The 14,197-nt window shown below is 58.5% G+C and overlaps 1 protein-coding gene across 2 annotated transcripts in view; it reads right to left on the bottom strand.

Moving 5' to 3' along the window:
- The window catches only part of FIGNL2 (fidgetin like 2), a 65,667-nt gene that overhangs the window by 18,048 nt on the left and 33,422 nt on the right, over positions 1-14,197 (bottom strand). Inside the window, exon 1 of one of the 2 annotated variants that reach the window (XM_055294795.2) lies at positions 10,543-10,649. The exons of the other annotated variant lie outside the window; for it this stretch is intronic. The gene's annotated coding sequence lies outside the window, so the exon portion shown is untranslated. Of the gene's footprint in view, positions 1-10,542; positions 10,650-14,197 lie in introns of those variants that run through there. 2 annotated transcript variants of the gene reach the window in all.

The raw sequence follows: 14,197 nt of genomic DNA, 5'->3' as shown, positions 1-14,197 counted from the left end.
CTCCGGGAGGATTAGCAAGGCTGATTCTCCTTCTCCTTCCCAGCTGCTCGAAGTGAGCTGCATGGGCCACTAGAAGTGTTCGTGGAGGCCGGGGAAAGCGAGTCTTTGGGGCTGGGAATTGCCCACCACACCACATCCTACTTCTCACTACACATGAGCTATGTTGGAGCAGGTCAGAGATGGACGTCAGCTCCTGGGCCCTGGGGGAAGAAAGGAGTAAGGGCTGCCCTGTCTCTGTGCTTCCCAGAGGCCACTGCGCACTGGGCTGGGGGCTGGATCTCCACTGTCTCATTCAGTGCCCTCAGCAGGCTGCTGGGAGGATTGTGGCGTGAGCCTGCTCTGCGGTGAGACACACTCCTTCCCTTCTCCGCTTTCTCCACTTCACTGGCTGCTCCAGGTACCCCACCCCAATAGAGCCTGGACCCATTAGTAACCTGGGTAAGGCAGGTGTCTGAAGGGCAACCTGAAAGACTGACCCATGGCTTGCAGGGGTCTCTGAGCCCAGTCGAGCAAGCCCTTCCCCCCTCCCATGACTCAGGCATTGCAGGGAGTGAGCACTGGCTTCAGAGTCAGCCTCTGAGATGTGGGACAATGTCTTGATCTGTTTCCTTCATTGTGAAATGGGGGGTGGAGAGGCAGCATCCCCCTCCCAGGCTGGCCTGAGGGCAGTGAAGGAGAGGTGGAACTTCCCTGACTGGCTGGAGGGGCCACCTGTGCAGGACCCAGGGCAGGCTCCAACTCGCTCCTAGAGACTGGCTAGGTACAGCGGCCTGGGAAAGAGGTAGGGGGCTGCTCTCCAGGCCCAGAAGGACCCGACTGGTTTGACAGAAGACTCCAAAGAGAAAACGCAATCCTAGAGCTGCCTGCAGGGCCCCAGAAGAGCCCAGCCTTGCAGGAGTGCGTTCCCTGTCCTGCCCTGACCAGCTGACCATCGCTGAAAATGCAGTCCCAAACCACAGCTTCCCAGGATGTCCTCGCCTGACCCCTGGCTGCTCTGACCTGTGTCCTGGGACATCTGTCACCAGCCTCTCCTCTGCTAATAGAGGGAGGAGCACCAGGGCCCTCCCATGACCCCCCCAGCCCACCCTCTGCCACTTAGAAACTGCCAGGCAAGTCTCATGCTCCTGCGTCAGGTCCCTCTTGACAGCCCACTGTGCCCAGACATAACTGAGCCACATTCTTCACTGTCCCCGGGAATCTTAACAGGAGATGTAGGAATCTAGGTGAGAATCTTAGAACCCTCTGGGAGGGTCCACAGAGACCTCAGACTCAACATGCCCAAGGAAAACATCTCCACCTCCTCTCCCCTGATTCCATCTCTTCAGCGAGGCTGGAAACCTAGGAGCCCTGTGTCTGTCTCTCCGGCCCCCACTCATCTAGCTGGCCATGAAGTCAGGTTAACAGTCTCTCTCTAAAACAACCCACAGCTCTCATGTTCCCCACCACAGCTGGCCCCACCTCTGAACTCTGCCTCTGTTCTCTGCTTTCCTAATCCTTCTTCTATATGGCTGCTAGGGTGGTCTTTCTGTCTAAAACAGAATCAGCCTCCTACCAAGCACGGAGGCGATGCTAAACCCTTCAGCGTGGCACCAGAGGTGGATGAGTCTGTCCTTCCTTCCAGCTTCGGGCCGCTTCCAGCTCCTCCAGTCACATCAGCCCATTCTCTCTGAGGCTGTTCCTGTCTCCCTCTTTGGTGCCCCAAAGCATGTTCCGGGCACTTCTGCCCTTCCACTCCAATGCCCAATGTAGAGGTGACATCACTTGTTAACTAGGTTCCCATTCCCTCCGCTGCTCAGCCAGCTCCTGTCTGTGAGCCCTGGTGCAAGTAGCTCTCTAGCCCTTTCTGCAGCTCTCTCTCTACCCTGACCTGCTCCTTCCCAAAGTCCCCTCCCTCAGAAAATATTCCCTGACACACAGTGGTAGAAAGAGCAGGGCCGCTGGGAACGAGGATGACCTGGACTTTTTAATGATAGTCATGACTTTTTGTCAGCAATTATTTTTTAAAAAGATGACTTGCTTTTTCATTGAGGAACAGGGATTTGCAGTTGACTCTGCGCTTTGCCCTGTCCGGAGTCAGTTCCCCTCCCTGAGGTGCTGTTTCTAGCACACAACGCAGCCTCGCACCTGTGCACTCAGTGAGCGGGCACGGCGGGGAGGGCGCAGGTGCTCAGTGGAGGCCGCCGTGGACTGTCCTCTGTCCACTTGGGGTGCCCCTGTGATCTGGGGCTGGTGAGGTCCTTCCAGTGCCTGTCTCCTCTTGGGTCTGCATCTGGGGCTCCTCTTTGCTTGGGACTTGGCCCTGCATGGGCGTGAGATGGAGGGTGAGGCCAGAGCTCTTCACCACTTTCAGCCTTAGGCCCCTTTCACAGTCTGGAAAACCTATGACCTGTTCTCAAAAATACTTTCTCAATGCATAAAGGAAAAATACATGGGACTACGAAGGGAATTAATAACATTGGCTGGGCACGGTGGCTCATGCCTGTAATCCCAGCACTTTGGGAGGCTGAGGCGGGCGGATCACCTGAGGTCGGGAGTTCAAGACCACCCTGACCAACATGGCGAAACCCCGTCTCTACTAAAAATACAAAATTAGCCGGGTGTGGTGGCGCATGCCTGTAATCCCAGCTACTTGGGAGGCTGAGGCAGGAGAATTGCTTGAACCCAGGAGGCAGAGGTTGCAGTGAGCCAAGATCACACCATTGTACTGCAGCCTGGGCGACAGAGCAAAACTCCATCTCAAACAAAAACAAAAACATTGGAATACAGTTGTCTGCAGGAACTGCTCGGGGTCATGGACCACAAGGCTCAGCCCAAGAGCCTAGAGTCTCCTGGAGGGCCCCACACTTGCCCTCCCCGTAGCCAGTTTTAGGGTCCAAGGTTGACTTGAGTCTGTTTGGGTGGCATGTGGCCTCCAAAAGCCTTAAGCTTTAAAGTCTGGGTGATCTTGCATGCCCTGGCCCCAAATATGGCCCCTTCCCATGCATGGGGGTGGGAGAGAGACATGCCCCCACAGGGCCAGGCCTTACCAAAGGCAAGGAAACAGGCCCAGGCAGCCTACCCAGGAGTCCCCAGCAATTGCCTCAGCCCCTCCTGCCCTCTTCCCAGCCCTGGGGGGGCTGAGCGGAGTAACTCCAGCTATGCAGCCTGGCCGGTCCACCTGGGTGTGAGTGGGCAGGGCTGTCCTCAAGGGGGTGGCCCCCCACCCCTGCAGGGCCACAGGGACACAGAGGGAAAAAGATACCGGGGGAGGGTGCTAGGAAAACCACAGCAGCTCCTGTCTGCCTGCTCCCGTATGGGATTCTCAGCACAAGCCAAGTCCGGCCCTGAGTGCTTCACACACATCAGTTCATTTAATCTGAGCGAGGACGTTATTCCCATGTTGCAGGTGAGGAAACTGAGGCTCGATTAACTTGTCTAAGTCACCAAGCTGGGACAGATGCCACCCCCAGCAGTCTTGCTCCAGATACTTCTCTGCCTGCCACAGCAGGTGGTGGTGTTCCCATCGAACAGCTCAGAAAACCGAGGGAGCAGTTGATTCCCACACTCTTCCTCAACCTCCCCTGCTGCCCCAGCCCTCCTTTCTTGAACCCCCTCCCACACTTAGCCACCAACCCCGGAGCTTAGCGTATCTCAAACTTGTTCTCATGGAACCAAATAAATCCTTGCCCAGGTCTGAGAGGCGCTGGCCTCAAGGCTAGGACCCAGGGCTCTGGTTAGGGTCTCAGCCAGACTCTGCAGAGAGCGATCAGAAAGGATGGCAAGCCTGAGACTGTGCTCAGAGGAGTGGGGAGGAGAAAGGCTCCCGAGGACCAGATCTCTGCATGACCCACTGTGGCGGCCCCTGCAGCTCTGCACAGCCCCTCCTCCCCTTTTCCTCAAAAGAAGCAAATCCTCCATGAAAGATTTTTGGCTTCACAGAAGGACTTGGCCCCATCTGAGAACACGTGAGCCATCTCTAGAAGTGCTGAGTCCCCATCAGAGGAGGCACTCAGCATCAGAGAATGCCTTTCCCGGGAGGGGCACTGCCCGGTAGGTGGAAGGGCTCTCCCGTCCTCTCCACAGTTCTTCTCTGATATCTAACAATCACTACAAACTCAACAAGTCCCAGAATGGACTCCTGACCTCCTCCTACCTCAGCCTCCCAGCTGCCTTCCCCATTTTAGGCAGCTCCTTTTTTCTCAACAAGGGGCTCAGTCCCCAAAACTTAGGCCTGAAGAGGGACACAGTATGGAAGACGATGGTACAAGAATGGCCAGCCCATGCCGGACACAGTGTGCCTGGAAAGGAAGCCCCTTCCTAGAGGAGCGAGGACCCGGCCACTGATGAAATGCTGTCTCTCCAGAGAGCAAGGAGGAAGGTGCAGTTTCTCCTGGTGTCCAGAGAGTTCCCAGGGAGCCCCTTTGCTCCAGCAGAAGCCAACAGACAGGCTGGGTGGGGAGGGAGCTGCATGATATGAGGGCTGGGGAAGCGGGATCCTTTTTCAGGTATAACCTAAATCCTACCAGTTTTCTTTCCCCACTGGCCTGGAAAGAACAAACACCTCCAGATTCTTAAGCATCCAAGGGTCAAATAGGGCAGTCGGCTGCAGGTGGACCCTCCCCAAGCAGTGGCCCTTGTCTCACTTTGCTTCTAATGCCCACCAACACAGCCTCCCCCAGGAAAAGGCAATCTGCTGAGGACTCCTCTGAGGCGAGCCCCTGCTGTCAGATGCTGGTCCTCCCCCTTACAGCCTCTGAAACCTGTCCTGTACCCTCGCCATAGCCCAGAGGCTGCCATTCCCCAGCTCACATGCCCTCTGTGGCTTCCTTCTGCTTAGAGAATGCAGGGACAGTGGTCCTAAAAGCATAGACTGTCCCTTTGCCTCTTCGCTGGTCCCCAACATCTTGTGAGCTCCTTGAAGGTGGCACCACATCAGAAAATAATGGTTGCTGGATGAATAGCTGCCTGGATAAAATATTCAAGGCCTCACAGCCATAATACATGCTAGGCACTTGTGGCAAAGCAACACCAAAGCTGGGGGCCCCCCTTGGGCTCTCCCTGGCCGTGTGGGAGGCTGCAGGTGGTTAAGGAAGCCAAAGCATAAAAGCCCCAGCTCAGAGCCTGGTCCATAGGTGTCCACTGCATGTGTGGGGAGGCCCAGGAAGGCCAGTCCTGGCTGGGCACCCGCGGGAGCAGCTGAGGTTCACCCAGAGCCTTGCACAGTACTGGACACAGTGCGTAGGTGCTCAACACAGGTTTGTTAATAGTAAGTGAAGTCTCACGGCTCATGTCTGTAATCCCAACACTTTGGGAGGCTGAGGTGGGCAGATCACTTGAGGTTAGGAGTTCGAGACCAGCCTGGCCAACATGGCAAAACCCCATCTCTACTAAAAATACACACACACACACAAAAAACATTAGCTGGGCATGGTGGCATGCACCTGTAGTCCCAGTTACTCAGGAGGCTGAGGCATGAGAATTGCTTGAACCCAGGAGGTGGCGGTTGCAGTGAGCAAAGATCATGCCACTGCACTGCAGCCTGGGTGACAGAAGAGACTCAATCTCAAAAAAAAAAAAAAAAAAAAAAGAGTCAATGCGGGCTGTTTGTCACATCTTCACATCCATCCCCGATTAATCACAACACTGGGCTGGGGACCACATGGCCTGAGTCTGCCCTGGCAGTGAGAGGGGACAGAGGAAGTTATGCTGCTACCTTCCAGACTCCTGCAGGCATCAATGCTGCCTCTCCTCCCATCCACCTGCCCACCCTCTCTCTGCCCTGACTCCATGTTGGAGGCGGCTTCAAATATGGCCTGGAAGGCTGGTGGCAATGGCTCACACCTATAATCTCAGTCCTTTGAGAGGCCAAGATGGGAGGATCGCTTGAAGCCAGGAGTTCAAGATCAGCCTGGGCAACATAGTGAGACCACCGCCTCTGCAATTTTTTTTTTTAAGATGGCCTGGGCAAGCACTGCTGTGGGCCAGGACTTTCATACACACATATCCTTTCCCCATCCTCACTCCTATGCCAGAAAGTCATTGTCTGGAGTCCCTGGGCCCTGAGTCACTAAGCGGGTCCCCAAGGTAGGCTTCAGAATCAAAGGGGCAGACTATTTGAAACCAGGGCCACATCACCATTATATGAGGTTCTTATCCCCATTTTAGAAATGATGAAATTGAAACCCAAACAGATGAAGTCACTTGTCTGGAGTTACATCTGATTAGCAGCAAGGGGTTGCTGAAGCACAAGGCTTGGTCTCTAGGGTAGGGGTCATGACTGGTCATCATAAGATGGGGTTGGGGCTATGGAGGCAGGCCATGGCCACTGCCCAGCCCTCCCACTCACTGAGAACCCCCACTCTGCCTCCAGCCCTGAAGATGAATATTCCAAAGGCTGATACTGACCATACCTCGGTACTAAAGGAAAAGACAGAAGGCACTCAGGGGGTTCGCACTGCAGTCCCCTTTCCTTGGCTAAGCAAACTTGGGAAATGCCGGCCTCAACAGTAACCACAGCCCTGAACACCTGCACCTAGAGTCATTCAAGACTAGGACTCAGGTCTCCCAGCTCTGACTCCTTTCATCCTCACAATATCCTGCTTAGGAGGTGGACACCATTCTTCACTCTATTTTCTCACCTCACAGATGAGATACAGAGTGTTTAACAAGTGTGTGGAAGCGTTAACTATGATTCATCAAGATGCTTATGAAACTCCTTGGAGAAGAGCAATTGCCACTTGTTCCTGGAGACGAGTGGACCCTTAAAAAAAAAGCTGGACAGCCTCTCTCCAAGCCACATAGTCAGAGATGAGATGACCAGCCCAGACCCTGACCCAGCCAGTGTGAACTCTTCCCACTTAAAGCCTGGCCTAGCACCTTGGTCTCATACCCCTGGTCCCTTGGTTCTGGTGGTCCCACTGCCAGTAATAAGGCCGTGGAGTGAGCACTGAGTGGGGAGGTCAGGAAACCCAGGCTGCAGGCATGACTCTGCCCCCAGCACATCAGAGAGGGCTGGACTAGGGTGAGGGTTTCTTGACATAAGGTCCCCATTGGGCTTCAGGGGATCCAAGAACCCTCTAAAGCAGAATGCAAAGTCTGGTGTCGATTAATGGAAGTGCATTTTTCTGGGGATGGCTTTCATCAGTGCCTCCAAGGGCTCTGTAAGTCAAAAAAAGTTATGGACCCCCAGAATGGGTAATCTTGGAGGCTTCTTCCATGCCCTAGTATTCCTGGGTTATATATGGGTTTAAACGTGAAGTGCACTCCCCATCCTTCAAGGCCAATTCAGTGGCAGCTCTGGGAAGCTCTAACAGATTTCTTGCTTCTTTGACTGCAGGGGAAGGCTGGGAACCCAACGCCACAGAGCCTGGCAGGGTCTGTCTGCCCTGATCTCCCTCACCAGACAGCCAGCTCCCAAAAGGGGGCAGGATCAGCCCAAGGCTAGGGTGGCAGATGCCAGCACCCCATGCTTGACCTCTTGTGGCTCACCGCCCCCCCCAACAGTCTCTGTCCCCTGAAGGGGGTCTCAGGGCTGCAGAGCACAGGGGCACCAGGGCCTGGAGTCCACATCTCCCTGCTGCAGCCCTGGAGCTTCACAGAGCCATACTCCTTCCAGGAACCTGGTTTTCATTAAATCTGGTAAAGGAGTCGATAACCGCCAAGTCCAGAAGAGGCAAAGTTCTGCTAGAAAGCACAGGGAAGGTGAGGGAGACCAGCCTGTCTCTTGCCTTCCCTGGCTGACCGACGGCAGGGGGAGGGGAAGGCAGGGCTCCTAAGGGTCCAGCAATGGTAGCAGTGGGAGCTGGGGGGAGAGTTGGGGGAGTCCTGGCCCAGATAATAAGCAATTGTTAATGTGATCCATATGGATCCTGACTGGCCTCTCTGTTTAACAGAATGATAATGGCAGGGAAAGAATGCTGGTCTGTGGGGAAGGGAAGGGGCAAAGTCCTCCCTGGACTTGGGGGGGTGGGGTAGGGTCACGGGGAAGAGGAGGAGGCGAAGAAGGAAAAGGGAGAGGAGGAGCCCCACCCAGGGGTCTCCACCACCCAAGAGCACAGAGCTGTTTACCTGAAGGTGGCCAGATTCCATGCTATGCAGACTGCCTGGCTAAAGGCCCTTACAAAACCCCTTTTATTCAGCCAACCAATATTTATGGAGCACCCACAAGGTGTCAAGCCCTGTGGCAAGCCCAGTGGGGGCAGGGCCAGGGAGTACATGCTCCATTTCAGTCAAAGCCCACAGTGGACCCTGCCACAAAGGCGTAAGGGAGCACAGGTGCAGGCCACGGAGGGAGGAGCAAGTGACAGAAGCTCGGGGCTGGGGAGGTGATGCGGAGAAGGCGCGCATCCGAGTTGGGCCCTGAAGAATAAGGAGGTTGTGGAAAGACAGGGACAATGGGGAAGGCATTTGGCTGGAGGAACAGCGGGAGCAAAGGCAGAGAGGCGTGAAATTGCGTGGAGAGAGCCCTAGATCTCAGCAATAAAGCTGCGGCCCAGGCAGGGCAGGGAGGGGAGTCCTGATCCATAAAAAGCTGTGGCCATGAGTGAGCAGAAGAAAGGCAGGAAAGGGCTCTGCCACGCCACACTCAGTCTGGGTGGCTCTCCCCAGCCTTCCCCCAGGCTGGTACTGGAATTGACAGTCACGGGATCCTCAGCCCAGCCCTCAGCCACACCACGGCCAGAGAATCGGGCAGGGCCTCGGAAGCCAAACTCATTTCTGTGTCTCTCAGCCCCTTCTTTTTCTTCTTCTGGGGCGGGGGTGGGGGCAACAGGAACACCCCCGAGGAATGCGGGTCATCTAGGCCTCCCCAGGAGCAACTCCTCTGCCCCACACAGCCCAATTCCCTTTGGCCCAAAAGGGCTTCGCCCAGAAGATATTACAGCGAGGACACGAGGGTCGCTCCCGTCTGCCTTGGATGCCAACGGAATCAAGTGAAAAGAAATGAAATGGTGTTAAACATGGCAAAGAGGATTTACGAGGCCTGTCACCCGTCCAGCCCAGCCACCCCGGCAAGCCCCGCCCCTTTCCCCCGCCCACCCCAGGAAGTCCCGCCCCGCCCCCTGTCCACACCTCGCGCGGCCGCCCGGTACCCGCGTCCCACAGCTGGGTGGCAGCGGCACCACAGCACCGGGCTGCCCGGCGCGCCCGTCCTTGGGGGCTAAGGCACAGCGGGGAATGGCGTCGGCTCCGGACTGGGAGGCTCGGGGAGGCTTTAGGAGGATGCTATGGGATTTCGGGGGAGGCTCCTGGAGGGTCCGGGACTCCCTCTGCAGGGTCAGAGGGCTTCGCACTGTGGCATCTGCGGGCCCAGCCCACTCCAGAGAGACTGGGCGACTCCACAGGGATGGCCCCACGGCCCAGGAACCGGGAAGCCCCACTGCGCCGTAAGCCCAGAGCTGGGCTGGAACCTGGTCCCCACTCCTCGCTGCCGGGCGGAGAGCGGGAGACCGCTCCGCCGCCACAGCCCGTGCGGACGACAACACAAACATTCTTCCGTCCTCTATTCTCCTCCAAATTAGGTATCCATGGAGACAGGGCCGGCAGCCTGACAGCCCTACGGCCTAATCCTGATTTAGTGACCGTCCCTTTAACAGCCCACCCACCCGTCCACCCACCCCTGCGCTCCGGGCCGCCGCTGGGCGCAGGGTCCAGGCCGCGCGCTCTCTGCCCCGCGCAGACCCCTTCCCAGGCCTCCTCCTCCGGCGGGGGCAGGGGGACCAGCGGGGCTGGGGAACGGGACCAGCATTTGCTGATCACCTACAGGGCTCAACAATCTGCGAAGGACCCTCTGCAGAGGGGGGTTGCTAGCATGCGAATCTCTGTGTAGAACAAGAGGGGGCTCTTGCGGTGGGGAAGTTTGAGGGGCCCTCTCTGGAGAGCTGGCCGCTCCGGGGGTCCCCCTTGTTGCCTGTAGCCCCAGGGTGAAGGTGAGTACAGCCTCCTACAAGCCCCTGACTCTGAGACGCGGGCTCTGTTCTCCCGGGCCAGGGGAGAAGACATGAAGAGGGTGGGCGTTAGAGGCGCGGGGACCCTAAGTAGCCTCGGTCTCCTGTCACTGCCCCGTCACCACGCTGGGGAATCTCCGGGCCAGTAACCCAGCCCCCACCCCTCCCACACACACAGGGGCCGCTGGACAAAGACCTGACGGAGTGGGAGGGGCCTGCGGGCCGGCCCTCGGGCTCCGGACGCTGGATCCTTCTGGGACCCGAACCCGCAAACCCTGGCTCCCCACCCCCAGGCCAGCAGATGCCCCCGAGCCGGCTGCTCGCTTTCGCTGCAGCCTCCGCACCAGAGGGGGCTGCGAGACGGGTGCCCGTCGGCGGCCGGGCGGCGATCCCCTGCTCTTCCCGCCCCCTCCCCCCGGGAAGTGACCCTCGGCTCCCACGTACCCGCTAGGGTCTCTCGCCGGCCCTGCCCTCCGACCCCCGCCGAGTTGAACCCCGCGACCCACAGCCCCCGCCCTCTCCGCCCTCTCCGGCCCCGCGCCGGCGGACAAAGCTCCGGACACCCTGACCGAACGGTCACCTCCCCCCGCCCCCTCCCGGCCCGCCCGCGGCCCCGTACCTCGGCATCACGGCCGCGTCTAGGTGAGTGTGCGCGGCCTGGGGGCGCGTCCGGCCCGGGGACCGGGGCGGCGGCGCGGGCCGGGGGCGACAGGCCTGGGCTGGGGGGCAGTGGCGCTCACCATCCTGGAGCCGCTGCTGCTGCGGCTGCTGCGGCCGCCGCGGGCGGGAGCGGGACTGGGCAGTGGGGGTGGCCGGACAAGGGGCGGCCCCGGCTCCCCCCGCAGGCAAGACCCCCCACCCCCACCCCCGCCTCCCCTCGCCCGCCCCCAGCGCCCTCCCTCGCAGGCCCTAGCTCCCCTCCCCTTTCCCTGCTCCTCCCTCTCCTAGTGCCCCTCTCTTCCCCCAGCTCCCGCCCCTTCTCTGGCCCCTCCACTCCCGGCTTCTTCCCCGCCCTCCCCCACCTCGCCCCCGCCCCGCCCCCACCTCCCCTGGGCCTGCCCAGCCCCTCCTCGCCACCCTCCCGGCTGGCCCCGCCCCCTCCCGCCCCGGCTCTAAAATAAATTAGCCACAGAGGGGAAAAAAGAGCAAATGACCCTCGGTGTGGAGAGTGTCCTTCGCCACTCTCAGACCCGTCCGCCCCGCCCCTCTCGGCCGTCGGAGCGGGAAGTTGGGGCAGGGGTGGGGGTCGGGCCGGCGGGTAGGGGTGGGGGACGGCCCGGGGACGGGGCCGAGGCCGGGACTGAGCAGCCCAGCCCGTCGAGCGTGTCCGCTGGATGTGGGCGGCTTCCTGGGTCGAAGGGCAAAGGTGAAGGCAGCCGGCCTGGGCCCGCCCCGTCCGCGGGCCGCCCCAGACCCCCTTTCCCAGGACTGCCTTGGCCCCCTGGCCACAGCCTGGAAGGACTCTTGCTCACTTCCTCCGCCCCCAGGTGAGCTGAGAACCCACTGCGCGCGGGACTCTGCTGCGCCTGCCCTCCCGGGCTGCAGAGGGCAGGGCCCACCGCCAGCCAAGGCCGCGGCTCCGCGCTGATGCCACTCGGGGAGCGGGTGGCTGCGGGGGAGGAGGGCGAGCACCGGACGGGGGCAGCGGATCTAAACAGAGGGCTCCACTGGAGGGCTTCCCCAGAAGGCGGCAGTCACACTGGGCCAAGCAGAATGACTGGCAGGAAGAAAAGATGAGGGATGAGTCCCAGACCTCTAGTCCACTGAGAGTGTCCAAAGACATCCGTTCAACAGATACATACTGAGTGTTAACTTTGTGCCAAACATTGGACTGGGCACCAGGGATACCCAAGAGAGTCCAAGAGGCACAGCCCTGTCTTCCTGGAGCTCCCAGTCGAAGGGTAGACACAATTCTGCCCAACACACACACACTCAGGGCTTCATGAGGGATAAAGACCAGGAACCGGCTTTGCCCCAGGAGAAGGGAAGAGGAGGGCTGTGCTGATGATGGAGGGTCCAGAGAACCTTCCTGATGTTGAGCCTCCAGAGGTCCCAAGGCAATCGTGTTTCCACCCAAGGGCAGTGCTTAAGGGTCCTCTCTCCTGAGAGCTTGTTTTCCTTTTGAGTGGCTGCCTAGCCTGAGTGTCAGTGGGGCAAGATTGGCTCTCACCCACTAGCCTGTAGAACTCCAAACACTACCCCCTCCCTTCTTCTAATGCAGATTCCCCTGCAGCCTCTGGGGTCTGACAGGTCTGGAGCACTCCTTTAGGTGCCACTCAGGAAAACAGAAGGGGAGGGCCTCAGTAGCTCCCACTTCTTTCCCAGCCCACATATGGAAGCAACCAGCACCTACGCAGGTTCTGGCACTTGCCAAGGTCAGTGTCTTTTCCACCTCCAGAATTCTCTCTTCCTTGCCACTCCACACCCCCAGGGCCCTGCCCTGGCACAGGAGGAGGGATGTGTCAAGGCTCAGAGTGCTAGAGTAACCCCTGGCTTCAGAATCAGGCAGGATGAAGGGAGCCACAGCCACCATGCTAGGAGACTGGAACCCTTGCTGGAGGGACAATCCCAGGATACCAGCTGGAAGGAACTCCTTGAATATTTCCTTATTGTTGGAGCACTGGAGGCCCAGAGAGGAGAAGTGACACACTTGGGGTCACACAGCAAAGCTGGATCTAGAATCCACTGCACTGTTTCCACCCCTACCTGTCAGGTTCCCCGAGAGCCAGAGACAGGAACTAAGGGAAAGACTAATATCCTCATGAGCTGGCTGCCTCAGCCAGCAGGATTAGTGCCAGGAAGCCAAGTATGGCATTGCCAATGGGGATCCTGCTCCACCACGCTCCACGGAAGGGGGGATGACAGGAGTGGGGTTGGACTGAGAGGCTCAGTGTGAAGGAAGGAATTGATCATGCACTCCCCTGGAGCGGGGATCCAGTTCTCCTTCATCTTCTAGGAGTCCAGGAGTAAAGGAAGGACAAGCTTAAAGCTAAGGAAGGCCTTGCTAGTGAGTTAGTGGAAGACATCAGCCTGCTGGAGAAGGCTGGACTCCAGGGGCAAGGCCAGCAGCTTGGCAGTACTGAGTTGTTTCCAGTGGGCAGACTGCTGTGGGTGACATTAAGAGGTTTAGTTAGCAGGTGGGGGTGAGGTTGATCACTTCACCCCTCCACCTCCCACCCTGCACCAGTGCTCGGGCGATGAAGTGTGGCTCCCCCTCCCAGAGCTCATTAAAGTCCTGTTAATACATCATCCAGCCTCCTGGGCTGACAAATCCTCCGTCCTGGCAGAAGGCCGTTCATCACATCTCTACCTCCTGCCCTCTTGGGCGGGGCCCTGAGAGACTGATCTCTGAGGACTCTGGGCTGACCTCACTCCTGGCTGTCCCCAGTCAAGGGATCTGTGCCCTGAGAGCCCCTGCTGAGGTGGTTGTGATCATCCCCAGGCAGGTCAAGTGCCTGGCAATGGATTGGATAATAATAGTGGTAATGATGGTGGTAATGTGTGGCGTCTGCAGAGGGCCCTCCATTCTTTCCCAGCCCTTTTGCTGGTATCACATCCAAGGTGGAGAATCCCACCCCCATCCCGCCCCCAGGGGAGACAGGTGCTATGCTTGGCTGTGTGGCTGAGTGCAGGCACCTGCTGCGGGCGCATGCCTGTGGGTGTGCAGCAGAAGTGTGGGAGTGTGTGACCTTCCTGGTCCAGAGACCTGCAACAAGGGCTTTCTAAAAACATTAAGATGAAAAATAACTCCATGGGTCTAGGGAGAATCAGCACTAAGGATTTTGGAGGGAGGGGGGAGAGGTAGAGGGAGGAAGTAAAAGCTAGAGAGGGAGGGCGGGAGGAGCAAGTAGGGTGAGGAGGAAGGAAAGAAAAGGGCCCCGGGTTGGGGGAAGGATGGGGTGGGGGAGGAAGGGAGAAGGAAATGGAAGGGAGGAAGAGGAAAGGGCGGGGAGGCCTCTTTGTGGTCCTCTGGACCGGCCACTCAGGAATCATTATGAGCAGGAAAGGAAGGAAATGTGTCCTGGCTTGGGGATTGGGGTGCGTGCCCAGAGGGCACCACACCCAGCTGGGCTTCCCCCCAACCACACTTGCCCGGGACTCAGGCTGCTGTCCCCACAAATGGAAGTTCTAGCCCTTCTCATTCTTGCTGTTTGCCCATCAAGGCCCAGTTCCCAGTGCCTCCCCAACCCTGATCAAACCACCCCCGAAACTCTTACTCTTCATGAATGTATACCAGCTTTGCCTTCCCACTGTGCTACAAGCTGTGTCTGGTC

The sequence above is a fragment of the Symphalangus syndactylus genome, chromosome 10, assembly GCF_028878055.3.
Source record: "Symphalangus syndactylus isolate Jambi chromosome 10, NHGRI_mSymSyn1-v2.1_pri, whole genome shotgun sequence".
In the NCBI taxonomy this organism is placed as follows: domain Eukaryota; kingdom Metazoa; phylum Chordata; class Mammalia; order Primates; family Hylobatidae; genus Symphalangus; species Symphalangus syndactylus.
This window is presented reverse-complemented; position numbering and strand designations above follow the sequence as displayed.